Raw genomic sequence first — 6164 nt, 5'->3', positions numbered from 1 at the left:
GAAACCCCATCTTTAAAAAAAAAAAAAAAAAAAAAGAATGTTTTTTGATGTGGGTTTCTTACAGATCGGTAGTTCTCTGGGTGGGCCTGAGGACTTCCATTTTGGACATGTTCCCTAGAAATGCTGATAATGTCGCGGCTGCTGGTCTGGGGACCACACTTTGAGAATCACTATTGTAGCTGTAGCTTTTTTTTTTAGATGGAGTCTTGCTCTGTTGCCCCGGCTGCAGTGCAGTGGCTTGATCTTGGCTCACTGCAACCTCCGCCTCCCGAGTTCAAGCAATCCTCCTGTCTCAGCCTCCTGAGTAGCTGGGATTACAGGCACGCGCCACCATGCCCAGATAGTTTTTGTATTTTTAGTAGAGATGGGGTTTCACCATGTTGCCCAGCCTGGTCTTAAACTCCTGACCTCAAATGATCCACCCACCCCAGCCTCCCAAAATGTTGGGATTATAGGCATGAGCCACCACGCCTAGCCTATAGCTATTCTTTATGGGGTTAAAGAAGTTTCTTTTTATTCTTAGCTTCAATTTTGTTTAAAAATCATAAATGACAATTTTATTAACTATTTTTTCTCTGATTTATTGAGATGATCATGTGAATTTTTTCTTTGATCTATTAACCTGTTGAATTGATTTTCTAAGATGAAACTTGCATTCCTGGGATTAATTTATTCTGATCTGATATTGTATAATTTGATATTGGATCCTTTTTGAATTAATAGTTTTGTTTAGAATTTTTGCATTTATGGGTTGATTGTTATGTCTGTAGGTTTTCTTTCTCATGCTGTTTCTGTCAAGCACAGTAACAAACGCAGGTTATATGCTAAAAAATAGAAGCTAATATAGTTGTTATTGTGGCTTTACAATTGTACTTATCATATCATGTGCTGCTCTCTGTTTGCCTTGCTTCTCTGCTAACCTGTGAGCTTCCTAAAGGCAGACTTCATATCTGCTCACTCACTGCTGTATCCCCAGAATCTGCCGTTGAGCTAGACACATAGCAGGGAAAATTGTGCCCATGTAAAACAGTGTGAGGACTAAATAGCTACCTTGGAGTGGATGAAGAAGGCACCAAGCTTTCCAGGGATAGAAAATAACAGTGGCTCATGCCTGTAATCCCAGCACTTTGTGAGGCTGAGGCAGGTGGATCATGAGGTCAGCAGATCGAGACCATCCTGGCCAACATGGTGAAACCGCATCTCTACTAAAATACAAAAAATTAGCCGGACATGGTGGTGTGCACCTGTAGTCCCAGCTACTCGGGAGGCTGAGGCAGGGGAATCGCTTGAACCAGGGAGGAAGAGGTTGCAGTGAGCCAAGATTGTGCCACTGCATTCCAGCTTGGGTGACAGAGCGAGACTCCATCTCATAAAAAGAAAAAAAAAGAAAATAAAGAAATGAACATTTGTTAGGTTCTTACTGTCTGTTCTAGTCCCGGAAAGGTAAGCAGTGTTCCCATTCTATAGATTAGCAAATGGAGGCTCAGCCATAGGAAATCCCCCATTGAATTTGCTCTTGCAATTGCTTTTTGGCCTTCTGGCGAAGAGCAGATGTAGAATTTGTTCTTGCAAGGTGGTTGAACACACTGACCACTCCATGTCTCCTTATAAAGGTCCACATATGATGGGAATCACTTTGGCATGCTGCCTTCCTTCTGATAATGAGACTTAAATGGTTGACTCTGGTTCCCTTCTTGCATGGGCCGCTGGGAAGCTCTCATCCTAGTGATAGTTTGGTTCTCATGGTCATATATTTGTTTGTCCCATTCCATGGGTTTTATTTTCTGGATTTTTTTCTGTTTTGGTGTATTATTAGTATTATTATTTCTAGAAAGAGTCTCACTCTGTCGTGCAGGCTGCGTGCAGTGGGATAATCTTGGCTCACTGCAATCTCCACCTCCTGGCTTCAAGTGCTTCTCCTGCCTCAGCCTCCTGAGTAGTTGGGATTACAGGTGCCCGCCACCACAACTGGCTAATTTTTGTATATTTAGTAGAGATGGGGTTTCACCATGTTGGCCAGGCTGGCCTCAAACTCCTGACCTCAACTAATCCACCTGCCGCAGCCTCCCAAAATGCTGGGCTGACAGGCATGAGCCACGTGCCTGACCTTAGTGCCTTAATTTTTAAAAAGTTCAATCACCAGTTCATTGAATGTACTCTCGATGTAATTTGCCTCAAATCCCTAGAGGAATATGTCAAGGGAATTAAAAAAAAAAAAAAAAGAAAAACAGAAAGTAAGTAAATATGCTGATTGAGCTGTCCAGTAGCCTCCTGGGGAGCATTACTCACCTAAGCACTTAACTTCCGATGCCCTGCCCAGCCCTGCTCAGGTCCCAGCTTGCTGGAGCACTGGGAACTGCCCGAGGCAGCTGTAATTTCTGTGATTGAGATGTGGCGGATTCAGATAATTGGCATCGAGATGCAGTTTCTCAGAATGCCAAGACTTATTTGAAGACCCAAGAAGGGTTCAAAAAAGAAAGATGGAGCTAGCTTTAGTGCGGGCCTCCAGCTCTTAAAAGACAGCATTGCTTCAGAGAGCAGCCAAGCGGTGGTTTCTTTCCATCGCTGGCTCAGGACAGACACCTCCACCAAGCGCCCACGCCGCCAACGCTCAGCCTGGGTTTCTGAGTGTGCATTCCTTTCCAGGAACTCGGAGGGTGACCCTTGCCCCCTGACATCCTATCAGGAACCACCTCAAATCCTTACCACCAACATAACAATAAAATGCTGTGAACCAGGAGACCCAGGTCTGGGGCCCAGAATTGGGGGGACACACTTGGGGGAGCAGGGATCCCAGCCCTTTTCCTACCCCAAGACTCATAAAAACTTGCCCACTGCTTGACTCCTGGGGGAGTGGCCAGTGGCCCATCATGGTGGGGAAACGGATACACTCACCTGCTTTGCGGATCAAAGCTCTGCTGTAGCCAGACTTTTTATGTGTCCAGCTGGAACTTTCTAAAAACATGTTTGTCACCAGGAAAAAGTGGGTAAGAGACTGCTTGGGTGGCAGTGCAGAAAAATCGAGCCAAGCACACCTGTGTTTTTTGCTTACTTGGGCAAGTTGCTTCAAGTCATGTCCTTCTCTGTCAGATAGCTGCAGTCTGCTGCCTGCCAGGCTCGAGGCCGAGTTCCTCCGTGGACCACCTCTTAACGCTGCCCACAACAGCTTCCTGAGATAGGTACCATTACTAGCCCCGTCTTACCAACAAAGACAGCAAAGTTCAAAGAGGTTAAGTAACCTCCCCAAGGTCACACAGCTGACAAGCGGCAAAGCCGGGAAGCCCACCCTGGCAGTCTGACCTCAGGATCCATGCATTCAACTCTGCTGCAGCCACTGCCACTTATTGTCTGGGCACACAGTACGTGCTCAATAAACATCTAATGAATTAAATGGGAGTGTACTTGAGAGTTGGCTCCCGGTTCCACCACCCATCTGTCAAGCTGTCATTTGTGCGCAGTGGGCAGGTGCAGGCTGGCAAGTCAGCCTCACCCTGCTTCCACACTGGCACCTCCATTACTTCATCACCACCGACAGGGAAGCAGGAAAGACGGAAAGAGACACTTCTCCAAACACATCACTCACGCTTGATGAGCCCTTTTTTACTGCTTACGCTGACTCGTTCATCTCCCTCCAGGAAACTACTCTCTGTGGCTGATGATCAGCGGGTGATCACCACAGCAGGTGATCCTGTGCCTCCCGGGTTCAAGCGGGTGTCTTGTGGGTGTCTTGAACCTGGGAGGCAGAGGTTGCCGTGAGCCGAGATCGCGCCACTGCACTTCAGCCGGGGTGTGACAGAGCAAGACTCCATCTCAAAATAATAATCATCATCATCATCAAAAAAAATGAATAAGAAAATAAATAAATAATAATAACCATCATCATCCTGTGGAGACTCAGGACTCCAGGATGAATGGTCCAGGGGTGGGGTGAGAGGGCAGGCAGAGGGAAACCTACAGGGGCAAGCCCAGCTCTGTATGGCCACAGCTAGGAGAAGAAGGCTGACCTTCAATCCCTAAGGATAGGATACCACGAAGTGAGCAGCAATGAAACTGGAGCTGCAAACTGAAGGACCTGGGATGCCTCCGTGGGGGAGAGATGTTTTTATTTTTGAGTCAGAGTTTCGCTCTTGTTGCCCAGGCTGGAGTACAATGGGTTGATCTCAGCTCACTGCAATCTCCACCTCCCAGATTCAAGCGATTCTCCTGCCTCAGCCTCCCAAGTAGCTGAGATTACAGGCATGTGCCACCATGCTTGGCTAATTTTGTATTTTTAGTAGACACAAGTTGTCACCATGTTGGTCAGGCCGGTCTCGAACTCCTGACCTCAAGTGATCCACCCACTTCGGCCTCCCAAAGTGCTGGGATTATAGGCATAAGTCACCACGACTGGCTGAGGTGTTTTTTTTTTTTCCCCCCCTGGCCCATTCTTTTTCTCTTCTGAGTTAGCAAAGAACTCCTCTCCCCTCTTCTATGGCATGCATTTGACTCTGGGAGGTGGCTGCCCAGCTGAGGACCATGTTACTCAGAGCCCCTTGCATCCAGATGTGGTCACCGAGCTGCCCTTGCTGATGGACTGTAAATGGAAGTCACGTGTGTCTCTTCTGGCCCTAGGTAATTAAGAAGCAGGTTTGCTTTCTCCATCTTCTTTCTTCTCCTTTCTGCTGGCTCGAGGTCAACATCCAGGGTGATCTTGGAAGTCACATTTGGAAAACGGGGATACTCACAAGTGGGGAAGTTATAAAGAGGAGCAAAGGAATGATAAACACAAATTTCAGATGAGTGAGAATCCTGGGTATGGGAGGAAGAGGGAAGCGTCACCCACAGCATTGCAGAGGAGTTTGGGATGTTCCCTTTGTTAAAGAGAAGATGCTGAGTACACAGGTTTTCATTCCATCATTATTCTTTAAATCATTCAGAAACATTATAAAAACCTTGTTTTGTATTGGTGACTTACTTCACAATAATTCAATAAGTAAATAAATCTCAAAAGCTGGGAGGCACCCCTGTCTGTCCCCGCCCTTCCCCTGTTCCCCACATCCTGTCCAGCAAGCCTGTCACTTCTGGTTTCCCCACAAATAGAGAATTGAACGCAGTGACTTCTCTCCAGCTGAACTAGTTGCCACCTTCTGATTTGTCTCTCTGCTCCCGTCCAATCCCTCACCCCAAAATTTCATGCTAAGCTTTTCCCCATGCAGAGCTTTCTTTATCACTATTATTATTTTTTGAGATGGAGTCTTGCTCTGTTGCACCCAGGCTGGAGTGCAGTGGTGCGGTCTCGGCTCACTGCAACCTCTGGCTCCCGGGTTCAAGCGATCCTCTTGCCACAGTCCCGAGTAGCTGGGATTACAGGTGTATGCCACCACGCCCAGCTAATTTTTTGTATTTTTGGTAAAGACAGGGCTTCACCATATTGGCCAGGCTGGTCTTGAACTCCTGATCTCAGGTGATCTGCCCTGCTGGGCCTCCCAAAGTGCCAGGATTACAGGCCTGAGCCACCGTGCCCAGCCCAGAGCATTCTTTACAACAGGACTGGGGACTGGTACTCCTTTGTGACCTGTGAAGAACTGGGTGGCACAGCGGGAGGTGAGCGGCTGGTGAGTGGGGCTCCTGTCAGATCAGGTGCGGCATTAGATTCTCTAGGACCCCCAACCCTATTGTAAATTGCGCATGCCAGGGATCTAGGTTGCACCCTCCTTATGAGAATCTAACTAATGCCTGATGATCCGAGGTGGAATAGTTTCAGCCCAAAACCGTAACTATCCCCACTTCTCCCTCTCCATGGAAAAACTGTCTTCCACAAAACCAGTTCCTGGTGCCAAAATTGTTGGGGACTGTTGCTTTAAAAAATGTAGACCCCCTCATTTCACAGCCTGCTTAGACGGCTTCCACTGCTTCAAATGCAGCCAAGCTCATCGCTGGGGCCTCCCAGACCCGAGAGACAGGGACCTGCCTTCCATTCCACCGCTGTCTAATGTCATGCCCCTTGAGCCTACATGCCCACCCTAGTGGCCTTTGGCCAGAATCCGGAATGCGCGGAGCCAGTCCCCACTCAGGGCTTAGCCTGATCTACCCTCTCCTCCCCGGCTCATCCTTCACACCCAGCCTGAGATGCCACCTCCCTTGAAGGCCTCCCTGGCCACTTCTTTTTTTTTTTTTTTTTCTTT

The sequence above is a fragment of the Cebus imitator genome, unplaced genomic scaffold (genome assembly GCF_001604975.1).
Source record: "Cebus imitator isolate Cc_AM_T3 unplaced genomic scaffold, Cebus_imitator-1.0 Scaffold15, whole genome shotgun sequence".
Classification (NCBI taxonomy): Eukaryota; Metazoa; Chordata; class Mammalia; order Primates; family Cebidae; genus Cebus; species Cebus imitator.
Note: the sequence above shows the minus strand (reverse complement) of the source record.